The sequence below is a fragment of the Manis javanica genome, chromosome 5 (assembly GCF_040802235.1).
Source record: "Manis javanica isolate MJ-LG chromosome 5, MJ_LKY, whole genome shotgun sequence".
NCBI lineage: Eukaryota > Metazoa > Chordata > Mammalia > Pholidota > Manidae > Manis > Manis javanica.
Window position 1 is genome coordinate 129404277 of NC_133160.1, and position 23086 is coordinate 129427362.

Consider the following 23086-nt stretch of genomic DNA (forward strand, 5'->3'; position numbering starts at 1 on the left):
GGTAGGAAAGTAGGGGAGAATGGCTATTGGAAAGGCTGTGGCAGCATCTGCCAGCCCAGCTTGAAATGATGTTGCTGTATACTTCTGAACTCCTGCCTGCAATGCAGGCACAGTCCTTTCAGTTCTTCAAAATAAAGAGTCCAGAATAAGAAACACTAACAGTTAGCCAGAATACAAATGTTTACAAGATTCCATTAAACATCCTTGGCAAGCTTCCTCTTCCTCTACCTTAAAACATTTCTTCTATAAACAACACACAGTGAACCAGGATCTAACAGAACAGCCTCATCTGGCATGAGCCCTACAGCCTAATTAGTGGTGGTCTGAGTATCTGTCAGAACCCTGGTCGGATGCTGACGTCACTTTCTGGAAAGAAAGAAAGAAGGGAGAAGGTGGGGGTAAGGCAGAATGTGTGCATATAATAAATAACTGCATAGAGAGAGTATTCTTTACCCTTAAGCACTTTCATACACATTGGCTAACAGAGAGGAGAAAATGTGCTGTTAATCTGCCTGTGGGCAAAGCAGACACACAGCCCAATGATTCACCCATGTCAGGTGATGAGAGAAATGCTAAACCAGGTCTAAGGTCCAGGTCAGAAATCTTTCTAGCACATCAGAGACATGATTCAGAAACAATCCATCCAGGACAAGAAGAGTCAATCAGCTGGACAGAGAGTCTTTAGCTTGGTGCTGAGAAGCACCATTTAAGACAGAAGGATCACTTCCAGTGGTTATCAGACCCAAGTCAAGAGTCCTTGAATGACACATGCTGGGAGGGAATGAGGATTCATGTCCTTTTATTCTATTTATTCTATCTAACCATGTGTCTACTTATCTATTTATTTATAGAAGAGCCAAGTTTTTTATTTGTTCATTTCTGCATTTGAAGTACTCCCTGATGACATCCTTAGCCTGAGAGTTTTGCCTTAGTCCTTAGCTACCACACAACTGCCACCTAGCACTTCACGGGGTTTTTCCTCTCTTGTCAGTTTTACAGACGCCTACCCATTCCCTTAGTTTCTTATCATCAACCTTAATTAGGTTGATTTGGTGTTCATACCAAAGGGTCTACAGCAACTTAACATATATAGGCTCATCACAGTTTGATATGAGTACACAAAGATGGGTCTGGCACTTGACTAAGGCTTTGGCAGTTGGGGAAATTCCCTATGCCAGGCCCTTGTGGATGAGGTGGGTCTGCAGCATCTTGTAAAGCAGTATGAATGTCCATTACACCTCCAGCTGCAATGCCTTCCTGGGCCCTGAAGGTGGGTCACCAGCGCAGGGATACTTAAATTGCCCAAGCCTCTCTGTGCACAGATGTGCAGCGGCAGGCAAATAGTAAATGTAAATTTGTTACCAATAGTAACCTGCTTGAGTTTACTTCTTCAACTGTAATACAAGGATAGTAATACACTCCTAAAAAAAAGCACTTTGTAAATAATAATCATAACTGCTATTGCCACAAAGTACTAATGAGGACAGGGCAAGGTGCATTTTGATGCCTGAGATAAGTATTAATGAGAACCCAGAGCTCTAAGGTTTATTATCAGGAATCTCCTCTGGACACTCAGGATCACACACCAGAATGAAAACATCCAGCCCAGACAGAAAAACCAGGCACAACCTCCTCTTTCTTCACCTTGTTTCCTAGATCTGCTGTTGCAAACACTGTTGGTTGCTTAGAATGATAATTATTCCCAACCCCTTTTTCTATTGCCACCTTTCTCTATCAAAGCTGTAGAGGCTGGAAAATCAAAATGTTCCCATTTCCATCCTCACTTGAAGCTGTGGGGGTCATGTAACACAGTCTGGCCAATGAGGCTCAGGTTGGGTGAGGTTGGGTTGCGGGAGTGTGAGGCTTTGGGAAGGTGGAAGGGTTTGGCATTTCTTAGTAGAAGGCACAGAGGCAGCAGGCTCTGTCCTTTCGTCCTTTCTTGCCTTTGAAATCAATTTCATTTGTTAACTACAGAAATGAAGATAGGCAAAAAAAGGAAACAAACAACAAAACTCATAAAAATTACCCAAATCCCACCACCCAAAGGTAACCTCTTATCAAAATTATATCATTGATACACCATGTCAAGGAGAGGCACATTTCCATTGTTTTATATCAGAGGTTCCCTTGTCTCCCTTCTTGAGTTTGATTTATTTGCTAGAACAGCTTGCTGAACTCAGGAAAATAGTTTACTTACAACATTACTGGTTTATTATAAAGGCTGTAACTCAGGAACAGCCAGGTGGAAGATATAAGGAAAGAGGTGCGTGGCATCCATGTCCTCTCTAGGCATGCTACCCTCCCAGCACCTCCTGGTGTTTACCAACTGGAAGCTCTCTGAATCTGTACTTCTGGGATTTTTATGGAGGCTTCAGTTTGTAGGCATGTTTGACTAAAGCTTTGGCCATTCAGGATTAATCTCTAGTCCTTGAATCCCCTCCCTGGAGGTTGTGGTGAGGGTGGCTGAAAGGTCCAACTTTCTAATCATGTGGTTGTTTGTTTCCTCTGGCAACAGTTTTCATCAGAGTCCAGGTGCTTTCCAAAAGTCACCTCATTAATGTAAACTTAGGTACGGCTGAAAGGACTTGTTATGACCAACAAGACACACCTTTCTCCTTCATCATTCTGGAGCTATTTCAGGAATTGGAGCCATTTGAAGACAAAAGACTAAATATTATAACAAAAGATGTTCTCATTGCACTTATCCCCCCCCAAAAAATTACAAGGGTTTTAGGAGCTGTGTGCCAAGTTTAGGAGAGGAACAAAGACCCAAATATACATACTTCTTATTCTAAATGATAAAATCACAGGATGGAATGATTCTTCCTAAGGATAAAATGTGCCCTTTTGTTTATAAAAACACCTTGATGGCGCTCTTGGGCTGTGAAACATAGGTCTAGAAGAAGAAAACAAAGAATTTTGTGGCTGTGAATAGTAAAGTAGCAGGAATTTAGGATTGTGCTCCATGGAAAAAATGGGACCCTTGGGCACTTAGAGAAGGGATTGAGGCGCATGACCTGGTTAGCTAGAGCAGGTTCCAGCAACATGTCAGCTGACCCAGAAGGCTGGTGGATTTGGTTCAGGGACTTGAAAATGTCAAACATTCTATTTTAAATTAACATCTATACAGCACTGGGCCGGCTGCTGCCATGTATAATAGTTCTTTGTTATTCTCAACCTTCAGGAAAGTTCTGCTAAACACAGTGGGGTTGCCTGGTGCTCTCTGGGAGACGGGGAAGGAGCTGCTTGAGCCGTGTCTGTGGCTAACAGTGGACTGCAGAAGCATTGGTTTATGTCTACTGTTTTCTTGAAAAGGGATAATAGCCCCTTTACGTTTAGAGGACTGCTCTCACTTCATGAGGTCCTGGTGAAGCAGGAATCACAGGCCCCCAGCCGCCACTCTCCTCAGAGTTAGGCCCATGACCCAGGCTGGCCAATCACAATGCTGTAACCCTTTGTACACAGGGACTGAACCAAGGTATGGGCTCTTGGCCTCAGCTGGACCAAAGTCCTTCACCAGAGTTTCCCAGCTGGACCTGGTCAGGGTAGTTCCCTGTTAGTCTCTTGCATTGGGAGTTGTGAGGAGGGAGGCCTGGGTTGTAGTCAGCCATCTACCCAGCCACACAGTGAAGGCCACTGTGTAATGGAGGAGAAAGAAGCCAGGAAGAGATGGGAGTAAAGGAGAGAGAGAGAGAGAGAGAGACAGAGACAGAGACAGAGAGACAGAGACAGAGAGACAGAGAGAGAAAGAGAGAGAGAGAGAGAGAGAGAGACAGAGGCCAGGTTCTGAGGTTCTGGTTCCCACTCTTCCCTTGGGCTACCCCAACTTCCTATCTCTGTGAACTAGTGAATTCCCCACTTGGTGAGTATCTATTATTTGAAGCAAAAAAAGTGAAGAAAGGAAGAGAAGAGTTCATGGAAGGAGAAAAATCAGCCACTAGGGTAATTAAGGATCCAAAAGTAGCAGGAATTCAGAGTAAAAGAAAGCCAGAAGGATGGATTAAAGATGGTGGTGCGAGAGATGAGACAGAGACCTCCTCCTAAAACCACATATAATAGGAAAACGTAATTAATACAACTAATCCTGAAAGAGCAACAGGAAAGAAGGCTGCACAAGACTGCATACACCTGGAGAAAAGAGCATACTTCACGGAACAGGGTAATGTACCAAAGCTGTGACCTGGTGGGACACAAGCCCTTTCCCCACCCAAGCTCACTGGGAGGAGGAAGAGAAGCAGAGCGGGGAGCGAGTGGAGCCCTGGGACTGCTGAACACCTAGCCCTGGAGATCTGCTTTGGGTGCACGAACCTACATTGCATGGTGCTCTGGTGATTAGTGGGGTTGGAAAGCTAAGACAGGCAGAATACCTGGAGACATGGAGATTGCAACTGCTTGTAGAAAACAGGAATTCATATCAGGCTGATATGGGAAGGCAGTCTGAAAAACATCCTAATAGCGCGAAGGCTGCTAAAGGGACAAGGATTGAACAAAGCTTACTGCTCACGAGGAAGAACAGATAGACAAAATTGTCCAGGTGCAGTCTGCCCAGCAGGTTGGGAACTTAATCTTCAAGCAATCCAGCCCCATGGCTGGCTACACAGATCCAAGTTCCCCCACCATGATACACAGCCTCCTGTGTCTGCCTCTCTGCTAGCCTGCACCTGGCTCACAAAAAGGCAGTCCCTGCCCTGGCATCGGCCAGCCCGAGGGAAGTCCCACCTACAGCAGTTACAAGCACAAAGCATAGAGGCTTACACCTGTGTGTTCGGCCCACTGGTTCTGGCAGTGGAGACAGGCATAGCAGTGGGGAAACAGGAAACAGCTCTTTCCTTCCCCCAGGCACTAGCACCACTCCCCTGTGACTCACGACATTGCTCCAGGGGCTGAGCAGCTCCAGACAGTAGAGCTTCTGGGTATTTGAGGGTGCCACATACAAATACGAAATATCAGAGGAACCTGGTTCAAAGGAAAATCTCAACACCAGAGAAAGGACCAAGTGAGACTGAATTAATAAATCTTCCTGAAAGAGATTTCAAAACAAAAATCATAAACATGTTCATGGAGGTATAGAAAAATATTCAAGAACTCAGGAATGAATTTATGATGGAGATCCATCACTAAAGAGCACAATGGAGGGTATTAAAAGCAGATTTGATACAGTGGAGGAGATGATAAATGAAATAGAAACTAGAGAAGAGGAATACAAAGAAGCTGAGGCACAGAGAGAAAAACGGATATCTAGGAATGAAAGAATACTGAGAGAACTGTGTGACAAATCCAAATGGAACAATATTCATATTATAGGGACACCAGAAGAAGAAGAAGAGAGAGAAAGGGAAAGAAAGTGTCTTTGAGGAAGTAATTGCTGAAAACTTCTCCTATCTGTGAAAGGAGATAGTCTCTCAGGTCATGGAGGTGCATAGGATCTCCCAACACAAGAGACCCAAGGAGGACAACACAAAGACATACAATAATTAAAATGGCAAAGAACAAGGATAAAGAAGACTATTAAAAGCAGCCAGAGAGAGAAATAAGATCACATACAACGGAAAGCCCATCAGGGTATCATCAGACATCTCAGCAGAAACCTTACAGACCAGAAGGGAGTGGCATGATATATTTAGTGCAATGAAGCAGAAGGGCCTGGAACCAAGAATACTTTATCCAGCAAAATTATCACTTAAATTTGAAGGAGGGATTAAATAATTTCCAGATAAGCAAAAGCTGAGATAATTTACCTCCTACAAACCATCTCTACAGTGTATTTTGGAGGGACTTCTATAGATGGAAGTATTCCTAAGGTTAAATAGCTGTCACCAGAGGTAATAAAAAGGGATAGAAAAAGAGTACAGAACATGATACCTAATATGTAATGAATGGAGGAGGAAAAGAGGAGGGGAAAAAGAAAAAAGAACCTTTAGATTGTGTTTGTAACAGCATACAAGTGAGTTAAGTTAGACTCTTAGATAGTAAGGAAGTATCCCTTGAACCTTTGGTAACCACAAATCTAAAGCCTGCAATGGCAATAAGTACATATCTTTCAATAGTCACCCTAAATGTATATGGACTTAATGCACCAATCAAAGGACACAGAGTAATAGAATGGATAAAAAAAACAAGACCCAACTATATGCTGCCTACAGGAGACTCACTTCAAACCCAAAGATATACACAGGCTAAAAGTGAAGGGATGGAAAAAATATTTCATGCAACTAATAGGGAAAAAAAAGCAGGAGTTGCGGTACTTGTATCAGACAAAATAGACTTCAAAACAAGGAAAGTCACAAGAGATGAAGAAGGATATTACATAATGATAAAGGGGTCAATCCAACAAGAGGATATAATCATTATAATTATCTATGCACCCAACACAGGAGCACCTACATATGTGAAACAAATACTAACAGAATTAAAAGGGGAAATAGAATGGAATGCATTCATTTTAGGAGACTTCAACACTCCACTCACTCCAAAGGACAGATCAACCAGATGGAAAATAAGTAAAGAGATAGAGGCATTGAACAACACATTAGAACAGATGGACCTAACAGACATCTACAGAACTCTACACCCAAAAGCAGCAGAATACACATTCTTCTCAAGTGCACATGGAATATTTTCAAGAATAGATCTTATGCTAAGCCACAAAAAGAGTCTCAGTAAATTCAAAACGATTGAAATTGTACCAACCAGCTTCTCAGACCACAAAGGTATGAAATTATAAATAAATTATGCAAAGAAAGCCAAAAAGCCTACAAAAATATGGAGACTTAACAACATGCTCCTAAATAACCATGAACCAATGACCAAATAAAAACAGAGATCAAGAAATATATGGAGACAAATGACAACAATAATTCAACAACACAATATCTGTGGGATGCAGCGAAGGCCATGCTAAGAGGGAAGTATATTGTAATACAGGCCTACCTCAGGAAAGAAGAACAATCCCATAATAACAGTCTAAACTCACAATTAACAAACTAGAAAAAGAACAAATGAGGCCAAAGTCAGTAGAAGGAAGGACATAATAAAGATTAGAGTATGAATAAATAAAATCAAGGAGAATAAAACAATAGAAAGAATCAATGAAAGCAGGAGTTGGTTCTTCATACTCATCCTCAAAGTTTTCCAAAAAGTATATAAACAAAAGAAAATAAACAAAATAGATAAATCCCTAGCCAGACTTTCCAAAAAAAAAAAAAAAAGAGAGAGTCTACATACATAAACAGAATCACAAATGAGAAAGGAAAAATCACTATGGACACCACAGAAATACAAAGAATTATTAGAGAATACTATGAAAAATTATATGCGAACAAACTGAATAACCTAGAAGAAATGAACATCTTTCTAGAAAAACACAACCATCCAAGGCTGACAAAAAAAGAAACAGAAAATCTGAACAGACCAATTACTAGCAATGAAATTGTATCAGTAATCAAAAACCCTGGATGAGATGGCTTCACTGCTGACTTTTATCATGTAGTGAAGACCTAATACTCATCCTCCTTAAAGTTATCCAAAAAGTAGAAGGGGAAGGAATACTTCCAAACTCATTCTACAGGGCCAGCATCACCCTAATACCAAAACCAAGCAAAGACACCACAAAGAAAGAAAATTACAGACCAATGTCCCTGATGAACATACATGCAAAAATACTCAACAAAATATTAGGAAACCAAGTTCAAAAATACACCAAAAAGATCATCCATCATGACCAAGTAGGATTTATTCCAGGGAAGCAAGGGTGGTACAATATTAGAAAATCCATCAACACCATCCACCACAACGAAAAGTAGGACAAAAAGCACATGATCATCTCCATAGATGCTGAAAAAGCATTTGACAAAATTCAACATCCATGCATGATAAAAACTCTCAACAAAATGGGTATAGAGTGCAAATACCTCAACATAATAAAGGCCATACTTGACAAACCCACAGATAACATTATACTTAACAGCGAGAAGGTGAAAGCTTTTCCTTTAAGATCAGGAACAAGACAAGGATGCCCACTCTCCCCACTTTTACTCAACATAGTTCTGGAGGTCCTAGCGAATGCAATCAGACAACACAAAGAAATAAAAGGCATCCAGATTGGCAAGGAAGAAGTCAAACTGTGCCTATTTGCAGATGACACAATATTATACATAAAAAACCCTAAAGAATCCACTCCAAAACTACTAGATCTAATATCTGAATTCAGAAAATTTGTGGGATACAAAATTAATACACAGAAATCTGTAGCATTCCTATATACTAACAATGAACTAGCAGGAAGAGAAATCAGGAAAACAATTCCATTCCCAATTGCATCAAAAAGAATAAAACACCTAGGAATAAACCTAACCAAGGAAGTGAAAGACATATACCCTGAAAACTATGGACACTTTTCAAAGAAATTAAAGTGGACAGTAATAAATGGAAATTCATTCCATGCTCCTTGGTAGGAAGAATTAACATTGTCAAAATGGCCATCCTGCCTAAAGCAATCTACAGATTCAATGCTATCCTCACCAAAATACCTACAGCATTCTTCAATGAACTAGAGCAAATAGTTCTAAAATTCATATGGAACCACAAAAGACCCCCAATAGCAAAAGCAATCCTGAGAAGGAAGAACAAAGCAAAGGGAATTACATTCCCTGATTTCAAGCTCTACTACAAAGCTACAGTAATCAAGACAATTTGGTACTGGCACAAGAATAGACCCATAGTCCAGTGCAACAGACTAGAGGGCCTTGATATAAACCCAAGCATATATGGTCAATTAATATATGATAAAGGAGCCATGTACATACAGTGGGGAAATGGCAGACTCTTCAACAGCTGGTGTTGGCAAAACTGGACAGCTACATGTAAGAGAATGAACCTGGATTATTGTCTAACCCCGTACATAGAAGTAAACTCAAAATGGATCAAAGACCTGAATGTAAGTCATGAAACCATAAAACTCTTAGAAAAAAAAATGGGCAAAAATCTCTTGGACATAAACATGAGTGACTTCTCCATGAACATATCTCCCTGGGTACAGGAAACAAAAGCAAAAATGAACAAGTGGGACTATATCAAACTAAAAAGCTTCTGTACAGCAAAGGCTACCATCAGTAGAACAAAAAAACATCCTACAGTATGGGAGAATATATACATAAATGACAGATCCGATAAAGGATTGACATCCAAAATATATAAAGAGCTCATACACCTCAACAAATGAAAAGCAAATAATCCAATAAAAAAAATGGGCAGAGGATCTGAACAGACACTTCTCCAAAGAAGAAATTCAGATGGCCAACAGACACATGAAAAGATGCTCCACATCACTAATCATCAGGGAAATGCAAATTAAAACCACAATGAGATATCACCTCACACCAGTTAGGATGGCCAACATCCAAAAGACAAACAACAACAAATGTTGGCAAGGATGTGGAGAAAGGGAAACCCTCCTACACTGCTGGTGGGATTGTAAACAAGTTCATCCATTGTGGAAAGGAGTATGGAGATTCCTCAAAAAACTCAAAATAGAAATACCATTTGACCCAGGAATTCCACTCTTAGGAATTTATCCTAAGAATGTAGCAGCCCAGTTTGAAAAAGACATATGCACTCCTATGTTTATCACAGCACTGTTTACAATAGACAAGAAATGGAAGCAACCTAAGTGTCCATCAGTAGATGAATGGATAAAGAAGATGTGGTATATATACACAATGGAATATTATTCAGCCATAACAAGAAAACAAATCCTACCATTTGCAACAACATGGATGGAGCTAGAGGGTATTATGCTCAGTAAAGTAAGACAGGAGGAGACAGACAAGTATAAAATGATTTCACTCATTTGTGGAGTATAACAACAAAGAAAAAACTGAAGGAACAAAACATGGGCAGACCCACAGAACCCAAGAATGGACTAACAGTTACCAAAAGGAAAGGGACTGGGGAGGATGGTTGGGAAGGGAGGAATAAGGGGGAAAACGGGGCATTACAATTAGCACACATAATGTAGGGGGGTGGGGATATGGGGAAGGCAGCATATACAGAGAAGACAAGTAATGATTCTATAGCATCTTAACTACGCTGATGGACAGTGACTGTATTGGGGTATGTGGAGGGGAGTTCATAATGGGCGGAGTCTAGTAACCACAATGTTGTTCAAGTAATTGTACATTAATGATATTAAAAAAAACAGCACAGGCTGTTGGTCCATCTGTAGCCTAAATTCAGGGTAGCTGATCTTTTCTTTTATTTTTGAGAGGCATCTCTCATATTTATTGATCAAATGGTTGTTGACAACAATAAAAAAAATTCTGTATAGGGGACTCAATGCATAACCCCAAACCTAGTTCTCAACAGTCTCCAATCTTCTGAAGCATAACGAACAAGTTCTTACATGGTGAAAAAATTCTTACATAGTGAATAAGTTCTTACATGGTGAACAGTGCATGGGCAGTCATCACAGAAACTTTCAGTTTTGATCACGCATTATGAACTATAAACAGTCAGGTCAAATATGAATATTCGTTTGATTTTTATACTTGATTTATATGTGAATCCCACATTTCTCCCTTATTATTATTGTTATTAATATTATTATTTTTAATAAAATGCTGAAGTGGTAGGTAGATGCGAGATAAAGGTAGAAAACATAGTTTAGTGCTGTAAGAGGGCAAATGTAGATGATCAGATGTGTGCCTATAGACTAAGTATTAATCCAAGCTAGACAAGGGCAATAAAACATCCATGGATGCAGAAGATTTCTCTCAAAACAGGGGGGGTTGGGTTCTAAGCCTCACCTCTGTTGATCCCCAATTTCTCTCCTGATGGGCCCCCTGCAACTGTGCCTGTCTTAGGTTGTTCCTCCCTTGAGGAATCTTACCCATCTCTGGCTCACCTGTCATCTTCTGGGGCCATACAGGGAAATGTAAAGTTGGTAAGTGAGAGAGAAGCAATATTCTTTGAAAAGGTTAGCTTTTTACTTCTTTGCAGATTTATGCCCTGTGGCTTTTATGCCCAGCATTTGTCTTGAGGTATCTTTACCACTTGGAAGAATTATGATACTCAGTAATTTCATTATGAGGCATGAATTCTACTTAAGGGTTGTAATTAGGAAGGAAGAAGAAAAGCTATAGAAGTAGCAGACTGAAGAAAACATGGGAAGATTGATTATTTCTTTTACATATCTTCTTGTAGAGTAACATAAGCATGAATAGGTTTTAAACTACTAATTAAATTGTGTACACACATTAACGTAATAGGAATACAGCTACATAGCCAAAGCAGACCTACAATTACCAGCCATCTCCAGTGAAACCAAGAAAACCAGTTAGGCACCCTAGGCATTTGTGAAAACTTATCAATGATATGATGGATATTGTCTAACTGAATTTGAATAGTTTGAGAAAAATCAGACAAATTAAAACAACACATTTCTGGGAACTGTTCACATCCCATATGTTCTTTTAACAGTAGATAGTCTGTAGTCGCAAGATTTTGGAGCGCTGCAACTTGCACTTCTCCTAATTCTTGGTTGAGTTCTGACAGTATACATCCAGTCAAATTTGCTGTTTTACTGTATGCACAGGCCAGCTTAGATATCTCCTTCTTCATTCCAATGGCAAGTCCAGGAACCGGTGGGATGAATGCAGCTACAACTGCAGCATCACCTGGATCTTTGTTGAGGTTTTTTGATGTTCATCTTCTGGAATGACTCTTCCAGAGAATGTTGACGTTGGAAGTTCTTCTTCATATCATATCTTAATTCGTTTTCTGGGTAGCCAAATTAGGCTTTGATCCTCTGTATAAACACAAACAAACCCTTTGCCCACACTTTGATATGCCCTTTATATCATTGTGAAGAACTTATTGGAGATCACCACACAGGAACTGCTTTTTTTTTAAGAGAAAGGAATATTATTAGAAAAATGTACTTCCATAGCTGATCATCTGACACCCTTTAAATGAGCAAAATTAAGTATATTTAAAGCATGCTTTAATCATTGATTTACAGTTAGTTTTATCCTATCAGGGAGTAATCCCCCTTTTCTTTCCTTTTTTTTCTTATCATTTCTCTACAATTACATGAAGAATATTATGTTTACTAGTTACTCCCGTATATCAGGTCCCCCACACAAACCTCTTTACAGTCACTGTCCATCAGCATAGCAAAATGTTGTAGAATCACTACTTGTCTTCTCTGTGTTGTACAGCCCTCCCCTTTCTCCCATCTCCCCCCATTATGCATGCTAATCTTAATACCCCCTTTCTTCTTCCCCCCTTAGCCCTCCCTACACCCTCCCCAGTCCCTTTCCCTTTGGTATCTGTTAGTCCATTCTTGGGTTCTGTGATTCTGCTGCTGTTTTGTTCCTTCATTTTTCCTTTGTTCTTATACTCCACAGATGAGTGAAATCATTTGGTATTTCTCTTTCTCTACCTGGCTTATTTCACTGAGCATAATACCCTCTAGCTCCATCCATGTTGTTGCAAATGGTAGGATTTGTTTTCTTCTTATGGCTGAGTAATATTCCATTGTGTATATGTACCACATCTTCTTTATCCATTCATCTACTGATGGACACTTAGGTTGCTTCCATTTCTTGGCTATTGTAAATAGTGCTGCAATAAACATAGGGGTGCATCTGTCTTTTTCAAACTTGAGTGCCGCGTTCTTAGGGTAAATTCCTAGGAGTGGTATTCCTGGGTCAAATGGTAAGTCTATTTTGAGCATTTTGAGGAACCTCCATACTGCTTTCCACAATGGTTGAACTAATTTACATTCCCACCAGCAGTGTAGGAGGGTTCCCCTTTCTCCACAACCTCGCCAACATTTGTTGTTGTTTGTCTTTTGGATGGCAGTCATCCTTACTGGTGTGAGGTGATACCTCATAGTAGTTTTAATTTGCATTTCTCTGATAATTAGCGATGTGGAGCATCTTTTCATGTGTCTCTTGGCCATCTGTATTTCTTTTTTGGAGAACTGTCTGTTCAGTTCCTCTGCCCATTTTTTAATTGGATTATTTGTTTTTTGTTTGTTGAGGTGGGTGAGCTCTTTATATATTTTGGATGTCAAGCCTTTATCAGATCTGTCATTTACAAATATATTCTCCCATACTGTAGGGTACCTTCTTGTTCTATTGATGGTGTCTTTTGCTATACAGAAGCTTTTCAGCTTAATGTAGTCCCACTTGTTCATTTTTGCTTTTGTATTCCTTGCCTGGGGAGATAGGTTCAAGAAGAGGTCACTCATGTTTATGTCTAAGAGGATTTTGCCTATGTTTTTTTCTAAGAGTTTTATGGTTTCATGACTTACATTCAGGTCTTTGATCCATTTTGAATTTACTTTTGTGTATGGGTTTAGACAATGGTCCATTTTCATTCTCCTACATGTAGCTGTCCAGTTTTGCCAGCACCATCTGTTGAAGAGGCTGTCATTTCACCAATATATGTCCATGGCTCCTTTATCAAATATTAATTGAACATATATGTTTTGGTTAATGTCTGGAGTCTCTAATCTGTTCCACTGGTCTGTGGAGCTGTTCTTGTGCCAGTACCAAATTGTGTTGATTACTATGGCTTTGTGGTAGAGCTTAAAGTTGGGGAGTGAGATCCCCCCTACTTTATTCTTCTTTCTCAGGATTGCTTTGGATATTTGGGGTATTTGGTGTTTCCATATGAATTTTTGAATTATTTGTTCCAGTTCGTTGAAGAATGTTGCTGGTAATTTGATAGGGATTCCATCAAATCTGTATATTGCTTTAGGCAGGATGGCCATTTTGACGATATTAATTCTTCCTAGCCAGGAGCATAGGACGAGTTTCCATTTGTTAGTGTCCCCTTTAATTTCTCTTAAGAGTGACTTGAAGTTTTCAGAGTATAGGTCTTTCACTTCTTTGGTTAGGTTTATTCCTAGGTATCTTATTCTTTGTGATGCAATTGTGAATGGAATTGTTTTCCTGATTTCTCTTTCTATTGGTTCATTGTTAGTGCATAGGAAAGCCACAGATTTCTGTGTGTTAATTTTGTATCCTGCAACTTTGCGGTATTCCAATATCAGTTCTAGTAGTTTTAGAGTGGAGTCTTTAGGGTTTTTTATCTACAATATTATATCACCTGCAAATAGTGACAGTTTGACTTCTTCTTTACCAATCTGGATTCCTTGTATTTCTTTGTTTTATCTGATTGCCGTGGCTAGGACCTGCAGTACTATGTTAAATAACAGTGGGGAGAGTGGGCATCCCTGTCTTGTTCCCGATCTCAGAGGAAAAGCTTTCAGCTTCTCGCTGTTCAGTATGATGTTGGCTGTGGGTTTATCATATAAGGCCTTTATTATGTTGAGGTACTTGCCCTTTTTACCCATTTTGCTGAGAGTTTTTATCATGAATGGATGTTGAATTTTGTCAAATGCTTTTTCAGCATCTATGGAGATGATCATGTAGTTTTTGTCCTTCTTTTTGTTGATGTGGTGGATGATGTTGATGTATTTTCGAATATTGTACCATCCTTGCATCCCTGGGTTGAATCCCACTTGGTCATGGTGTATGATCCTTTTGATATATTTTTGAATTCGGTTTGCTAATATTTTATTGGGTATTTTTGCATCTACATTTATCAGGGATATTGGTCTGTAATTTTCTTTTTGGTGGGGTCTTTTCCTGGTTTTGGTATTACGGTGATGTTGGCTTCATAGAATGAGTTTGGGAGTATTCCCTCCTCTTCTATTTTTTGGAAAACTTTAAGGAGAATGGGTATTATGTCTTCTCTGTATGTCTGATAAAATTCCGAGGTAAATCCGTCTGGCCCAGGGGTTTTGTTCTTGGGTAGCTTTTTGATTACCGTTTCAATTTCTTGGCTCGTAATTGGTTTGTTTAACTTTTATGTTTCTTCCTTGGTCAGACTTGGAAGGTTGTATTTTTCTAGGAAGTTGTCCATTTCTTCTAGGTTTTCCAGCTTGTTAGCATATAGGTTTTCATAGTAGTCTTTAATAATTCTTTGTATTTCTGTGGAGTCTGTCATGATTTTTCCATTCTCATTTCTAATTCTGTTGATGTGTGTTGATTCTCTTTTTCTCTTAAGAAGTTTGGCTAGAGGCTTATCTATTTTGTTATTTTCTCAAAGAACCAGTTCTTGGTTTCATTGATTTTTTCTATTGTTTTATTCTTCTCAATTTTGTTTATTTCTTCTCTGATCTTTATTATGTCCCTCCTTTTGCTGACTTGAGGCCTCATTTGTTCTTCTTTTTCCAGTTTCGATAATTGTTCTGTTAGACTATTCATTTGCGATTGTTCTTCCTTCTTCAAGTGTGCCTGGATCACTATATACTTTCCTCTTAAGACTGCTTTCGCTGCGTCTCACAGAAGTTGGGGCTTTGTGTTGTTGTTGTCATTTGTTTCCATATATTCCTTGATCTCTATTTTAATTTGTTCATTGATCCATTGATTATTTAGGAGCATGTTGCTAAGCCTCCATGTGTTTGTGAGCCTGTTTGTTTTCTTTGTAGAATTTATTTCTAGTTTTATACCTTTGTGGTCTGAAAAATGGGTTGGTAGAATTTCAATATTTTGGAATTAACTGAGGCTCTTTTTGTGGGCTACTATGTGGTCTATTCTGGAGAATGTTCCATGTGCACTTGAGAAGAATGTATATCCTGTTGCCTTTGGATGTAGAGTTCTATAGATGTCTATTAGGTCCATCTGTTCTAGTGTGTTGTTCAGTGCCTGTGTGTCTTTACTTATTTTCTGCCCGGTGGATCTATCCTTTGGGGTGAGTGGTGTGTTGAAGTCTCCTACAATGAATGCATTGCAGTCTATTTCCCTCTTTAGTTCTGTTAGTATTTGCTTCACATATGCTGGTGCTCCTGTATTGGGTGCATATATATTTAGAATGGTTATATCCTCTTGTTGGACTAAGCCCTTTATCATTATGTAGTGGCCTTCTTTATCTCTTGTTACTTTCTTTGTTTTGAAGTCTATTTTGTCTGATATTAGTACTGCAACCCCTGCTTTCTTCTCACTGTTGTTTGCCTGAAATATGTTTTTCCATCCCTTGACTTTTAGTCTGTGCATGTCTTTGGGTTTGAGGTGAGTTTCTTGTAAGCAGCATATAGATGGGTCTTCCTTTTTTATGCATTCTATTACTCTGTGTCTTTTGATTGGTGCATTAAGGCCATTTACATTTAGGGTGACTATTGAAAGATATGTACTTATTGCCATTGCAGGCTTTAAATTCGTGGTTACCGAAGGTTCAAGGTTAGCCTCTTTAGTATCTTAGTGCCTAACTTAGCTCACTTATTGAGCTGTTATATACACTGTCTGGAGATTATTTTCTTCTCTCCCTTCTTATTCCTCCTCCTCCATTCTTCATATGTTGTGTGTTTTGTTCTGTGCTCTTTTTAGGAGTGCTCCCATCTAGAGCAGTCCCTGTAAGATGCCCTTTAGAGGTGGTTTGTGGGAGGTAAATTCCCTCAACTTTTGCTTGTCTGGGAATTGTTTAATCCATCCATCATATTTAAATGATAATCATGCTGGATACAGTATCCTTGGTTCACGGCCCTTCTCTTTCATTGCATTAAATATATCATGCCATTCTCTTCTGACCTGTAAGGTTTCTGTTGAGAAGTCTGATGATAGCCTGATGGGTTTTCCTTTATAGGTGACCTTTTTCTCTCTAGCTGCCTTTAAAACTCTTTCCTTGTCCTTGATCCTTGCCATTTTAATTGTTATGTGTCTTGGTGTTGTCCTCCTTGTGTCCTTTCTATTGGGAGTTCTGTGTATTTCCATGGTCTGTTCGATTATTTCCTCCCCCAGTTTGGGGAAGTTTTCAGCAATTATTTCTTCAAAGACACTTTCTATCCCTTTTTCTCTCTCTTCTTCTTCTGGTACCCCTATAATACGGATATTGTTCCTTTTGGATTGGTCACACAGTTCCCTTAATATTGTTTCATTCCTGGAGATCCTTTTATCTCTCTCTATGTCAGCTTCTATGCATTCCTGTTCTCTGGTTTCTATTCTATCAATGGACTCTTGCGTCTTATCCATTCTGCTTATAAATCCTTCTAGAGTTTGTTTCACTTCTGTAATATCCTTCCTGGCATCTGTGATCTCCCTCTGGACTTCATCCCATTGCTCTTGCATTTTTCTCTGCATCTCCATCAGCATGTTTATGATTTTTATTTTGAATTCTTTTTCAGGAAGACTGGTTAGGTCTGTCTCCTTCTCTGGTGTTGTCTCTGTGATCTTGGTCTGCCTGTAATTTTGCCTTTTCATGGTGATAGAGATAGTTTGCAGAGCTGGGATGAGTGACGGCTGGAAGAACTTCCTTCTTGTTGGTTTGTGGCCTTCCTCTCCTGGGAGAACAGCGACCTCTAGTGGCTTGTGCTGGGCAGCTGCATGCAGACAGGGCTTCTGATTCCTGCCCGGCTGCTATGGAGTTTATCTCTGCTGCTTCTGTGGGCATGGCCTGGCTCGGGCTGCTGCTCCAAAATGGAGGAGCCGCGTTGGAGGGGGGCAGCCAGGAGATTATTTATCTCCATGAAGGGCCTCCGTGCTCCCTGCTGCCCAGGGGGTTAGAGTGCCCAGCGATCCCCAGTTACCTGCCTCTGGACTAAGTGTCCTGCCCTGTCCCTTTAAGTCTTCCAAAAAGCACTCGCCAAAACAAAACAACAACAACAACAAAAATTAAATAAGTAATTTTAAAAAAAAGCCGCTCACTTTTCTTTGTCCTCAGGCGCCAGCCTCAGAGACCCATTCACCAGTCTTGCTGCCCTGTTTCCCTAGTATCCAGGACCCCACGCATGCACTGTGCCTGCGCTCTGGTCCACATCGGTGGGGCTGGGTTTTCAGCAGTCCTGGGCTCCCTCTCCCTCCCCACTCCGACTCCTCTCCTCCCACCAGGAGCTGGGGGGAGGGGCGCTCGGGTCCTGCCGGGCCGGAGCTTGTATCTTACCCTCTTCCTGAGGCACTGGGTTCTCGCAGGTGTGGATGTGGTCTGGCTGTTGTCCTGTGTCCTCTGGTCTCTATTCTAGGAAGAGTTGTCTTTGTTATATTTTCATAAATATATGTGGTTTTGGGGGGAGATTTCCGCTGCTCTACTCATGCCGCCATCTTGGCTCTGCCTGATCTTTTCTTTATAGCTGTTTTAAATCTTCTAATTTCTATTTTTTCACCCATTTTTATATTTTTCACAAATTGTCTCCAGCTTCTGGAGATGACTGAAAAAAAATTTAGTATTTTGGCTGGTGAATTTAATTAAGACCACTGTGGTTTGAAGCATGAGCCCAGATAGATTTGCCAAACAGAGTGAATGTGGTGCCAAACCAACATGGTGATCTCCTAACAATGGAGGATTTATAACACCAAAGGCTAAGACTTTGAAAGGCCAAGATTAAACATAGTTAAGTAAACCCCAGTATTAGATTTAGACAATAAATACAAAAAAGAGAGCACAGGCCCAGTGTAAAAGTTCTCACTTTTCTAGCTCTTTATATCTTAATTCTTTGCTCAGAACTTTACAAACTATAAAATCCAGATTTTTCAGGGCAAAAATGCTACTCCATGTGGACAGAATCCAACTTTTGTTCCAAAGTGGAACAAATGACTCTCTACTCACTGTTGAATCACAGCAAATTAATCCAAAATGAGAAAAATCTGTTAAGCATGAAATAAGCTCTCTTTAAAGTATTGAACATTCTGAGTCACCCACAGAAAGGAAAATAGCAGTGAATTAGGTGAAATTAACAAGCCATCTTGACCTGGAAGAGAAGCCTATCCTTGAGGGCATACAGCTTTCTTTGCTGATTACTGTGAATGGAAAGAAACTAGACAGGGCATGAGAGTGGTTTCTTTTCGAGTGAATCCAATTTGTGAAGGACTCATGATGCTCTAGGCTGATGGTTCTGAATGAACCTTGGCTGCTCATTAGAATTACGTGTGGAGCTGTAAAAACAACTGAGGCCTGGATCCCACCCAGGCATTCTGATTTAAGTTGTCTAGGGTATGGCCTGGGCATCAGGACTTTTAAAAGCTCCCACATGATTCTGACATGCAGTTGAAGTTGAAAATCACTCATCTTGGTTCTAGAACGTTGACCCAGCAGGGTACTCAGCAGGTTACCTAACATTCAATAAGTATTTGTTGCTGAATGTCATAACAACCTAGAAAAATATTTCTTACTGAGATACAATTCACATACAAAAACTCATCATTTAAAGTACATGATTCAGTAGTTTTTAGTGTATTCAGAGTTGTACAACCAGCACCAATATATAATTTCAGGACATACCCATCACTCCAAAGAGTCTCCATATCTACTAGCAGTCAGTCAGTCCCTATGCTCCCTTCCTTCAAGCCCCTGGCAAACATTAGTCCCTTTTCTATCTTTATGGATTTACCTATTCTGGACATTTCACATAAATAGAATCATACAATATGTGACTTTTTGTGTCAGGCTTGTTTACCTTAGCATAATGTTTTCAAAATTCATCCATGTCATAGCATTTATCAGTTCTTCCCTCCTTTTTATGCCTGAATAACATTCCATTGTACGGATATACCACAATTTGTTTTCCATTCATCAGTTGATGGACACCTGCATTCTTTTCACTTTTTGGCTATTATGAACAATGTGGTTATGTATATTCACATACAAGTTTTTTTGAGAACCTATAGTTTCAGTTTTCTCAGGCATACACTTAGGACTGGCATTGCTGGGTCATGTGGTAATGCTGTATTTAACATTTTGAGGAACTGCCAACTGTTTCCACAGTTGCTGCACCATTTTATACCAGCAGTGTATGAGGATTCCAATTTTTTCATATCCTTGTCAAAACTTGTTATTTTCTATTTTTAAAAAAATATAGTATATATGGAACAGTATTCACTGTGGCTCTGATTTGTATTTTCCTAATGACTGATGATGTTGAACATCTTTTCATATACTTATTGGCCACTTATATACCTTCTTTAGAGAAATGTCTATTTTTAAATCAGGTTGTCTTTTTATTATTGAATTATAAGAGCTCTTTATTATATTTATATTCTGGATACTTGACCCAGAAGATATATGGTTTGTAATTTTTTCTCCCATTCTATGGGTTCTTGATAGTATCCTTTAATGCATAAAAGTCCTTAATTTTGATGAAGTCAATTTACATATTTTTTCTTTGATTGTTTATATATTTGCTATTATATCCAAGTCACAATAATTTTGAGAACTTTGAAATAAAGTGGTCACTTGTCTCTCTTTAGCTGTGGCAGGCAGCATCTAAGATGGCTCTAATATTCCTATCACCTCATACTCATGCTTTCAGGGAATCCCTTCCCCTTGACTGTGAGCTAGACCCTATGACAAAAGTGGACTATCACTTCTAAGATTAGATTACTCTGACTTCTGTCTTGCTCTTTTCTGCTCACTCTCTTATTTACTCTGAGAGAGGCTGCTGCCACGTTGTGAGAGGCCATAGAGAGGCCCATATGCCAAAGAACTGAGGGAAGCCTCAGGCCAACTGCCAGCAAGGAGCTAAAGCACCCATGTAAGCAGCACCCAGATTTCAGACCCACAGAAACTGAGATAATAAACACTTAGTATTTTAAATTACTGAGTTTTAGTGTAGTTTGTTGCACTAAACAATAGATAACTCATAAAACAACTTTTTGAAAAGGCAAAAGGAGGGTGAATAGTAACCCAAAGGCCTAGCAGCAAAGTACTCTTGCCTTTAAGGTGAAGGCAGCTGTAATTCAGCAACTAGAGTTAACCAAATGGTAATCCCTGAGCCATCACAGCACCAGTTGTATTATGTATTGGAGGGATTTCCTGTAATATATATGATATATTAATATGTTATGTAGTAATATATATTGTACACAATAGAAATAATAAACTATATATAACTAATTTTAGATCTGTAGTATCTCTGAAGCACTCATTCAGAACATCTGAACAAGCTTCTCCCCTTTTTCCTTTTACCCACAACTGCTTGCACTACTTTTAAACTGGTATAAGGTTACAGAATACAAGTAGTTATAATGTTGTCTAAGCAAAACAAGGTTAGGAAAAGAGTTTAGTTACCTAATATGCAATACACATAATGTGGCCATGTGACTTGCTCCCAGGACAATCTTGATTTCAGATCTTTCTTATGGTCTGAACAAGTCCCATTTAGGGCTCAGAAAACAGGGTTACCATACATATTCCACAGGGTCTAACAAACCATTTGGAATCTTTTGCAGGTTTAGATAGTTCAATTCCATTTCACTTAGGTTGTGCCATTCGCACCAACAACTAGGAGTTGTGGGTGTTAATACGTGAAAATGCTACCAAGAGTTTAGGTTTCTGCAATTAATAAATAAGTCAAAGGTCATCTACAAAGTCAAGAAAGTTCCAAAACAATAGCAGCAGCCTACAAGGTCCTGTTTATGGATTTAACTCAATCCAAACAAGGATAATAATCAAAGACCTTGCTTTATAGTGTTTGGGGGAAAAGCCACAGCAGGGTCAAGCCTAACACAAATCTTAGACAGATGGGTTGTTTTCTCTGAGGAGCTAACCAGCTGGCTGGAGGAAAGAGAGAACTTTTGGTATTCCTGCCCTGGCCAATGCTGTCATTCCTTTCTTCTTCTCTTATAAGGAATCTGCTATGCTGTTCAGTCCTGGTACAAAATATTTATTCCATAAAAGCACATGAGTGTCTGGTGTGACAATAAGAAGGAGGCTTTTCCTTTACTTTCTACTTGTTTGCACTATGCACCCTTAATGCTTGGGGGCATGGAGAGCAATAAAGAAAGCCAAGGAGAAGAATTAGAATCTTCTGGGTCAATTAATAAAATTATCTTTTTTAGATCCTGAGACTTATTTAGGGATATTAAAAAGCTTGGTACGGTAGACCCAAATTTCACAAATGTGCGCTAAATACATTTCATCTTAGTGCAGTAAACACTGATTGAGTGGGCTCCGAGGTGGTAGACACAGAGCTGGGCACAGGAGAGAGGGGATGAAATGAGGCCTGGACCTTCCCTCACTAGGTGACTGCTCAGCACCCAGCCTCAGCATTTTGGCTCTACTTCTTAAGAAAGACAGGACAGTTACAGGAAAGAGCTTGTTCTCCCTCATCAAATGGCACTCCCAGCAGTGAGCCCCTGAACTGGGGCCCTGAGATGCCAGCCCACAGAGCAGAACTGCGGGGGAGCTAAATATCCAGCCTCGGGCTCCCTACTGAGTTGAGTGAAGAATGAGAAAAGCTCTCAACAGAGAACTCACAAAAAAGAAACTTGATACGCTCATGCATTCCCCTTTCCACAGTTGGGACTGCCTTTCCTGGACAAAATAAAAAACTTGTGTACTGGTTTCTGAGACCCTTTCATATTCCATTTCTGATTCCAGTTCCCATGGGAGACTATGGCGTTTCCCTTTCTCAACCTCTACCTGCTTCCATCAAAACTTAGCTGTCCCATGTCTCACTTTTTCAGGGTTTGTGCTCAGCAGAGCGACTGCTAAGGTAAGAGCATTACCAGATGCATGTGTGCATTCGGTACCTCAGCCTGCAGGACTAATGACCGTGAGAATTCAGATGAGTAGTGTAGCATTTGGGGGTTGGAGACTCAGTGTATAAAGGTTTCTACCTCTTCCCCTTCCCCACACCTTTGTAATATGATGATTTATATTCGCCACCCTCTTTAACAATTTGGACCAAAACCTTTCCATTTGATGAAAAACAGTTTTAAAATTCCATCCAGTCTGGTGAACTGTGTTCAGAAGTATCTGATGTCTCCAAAGGTGACCAAAAAATGCAATATTTGGCAACCACTGGGACGGGAATGATTTAGCAACAGGGAGGGATGTGACCATTTTGGCCTCACGGGATAGCTTCAGAGCTTTCCTCAAAGCTGGCCAAGGCTCAAGAAAGAATAACCAGAGATGGTCAGGCCTTCTCACTTCACAGGTAGTGAAGTGTGGAGAATACTGTGGAGGCCAAAAGAAGACAACTCATGCTATCAGTCAGCTTCAAATATACTGCCACTGATAAGACCTCATATATATATATAAAATATATGGCCAAAAATATTTTGAAATGTGAATCTCTTCCTTTTTG

At 39.9% G+C, this 23086-nt stretch overlaps 1 pseudogene; it reads right to left on the bottom strand.

The window, feature by feature from the left end:
- Positions 1–845: 845 nt before the first annotated feature.
- On the bottom strand, positions 846–1257 carry LOC108403600 (small ribosomal subunit protein eS12 pseudogene; annotated as a pseudogene).
- Between the last annotated feature and the right edge of the window lie 21829 nt (positions 1258–23086).